Source organism: Micropterus dolomieu, linkage group LG05, assembly GCF_021292245.1.
Source record: "Micropterus dolomieu isolate WLL.071019.BEF.003 ecotype Adirondacks linkage group LG05, ASM2129224v1, whole genome shotgun sequence".
Taxonomy (NCBI): Eukaryota; Metazoa; Chordata; class Actinopteri; order Centrarchiformes; family Centrarchidae; genus Micropterus; species Micropterus dolomieu.
In genome coordinates, this window is record NC_060154.1 from 1,727,557 (window position 1) to 1,727,866 (window position 310).

Below are 310 nucleotides of genomic sequence, written 5' to 3' on the forward strand. Positions count from 1 at the left end.
TCAATATGAGAGGAAACCCTATCCTCATTATTCGTATATACACCTTTTTCATATCTTATTGTCAATTTTATATTTTATTTTTATGATTGCAGTCCTTGCTCTATTTATCTGTCTTATATTTTCTATCTACTACGTTTATTGTTAAGCACAAAACACCAAAGCAAATTATTTGTGTGTGTGAACCTACTTGTACTACTACTACTATATATATAATATATATATATATATATATCTATATATATATATATATATATATATATATATATATATATATATATATATATATATATATATATATATATATATATAT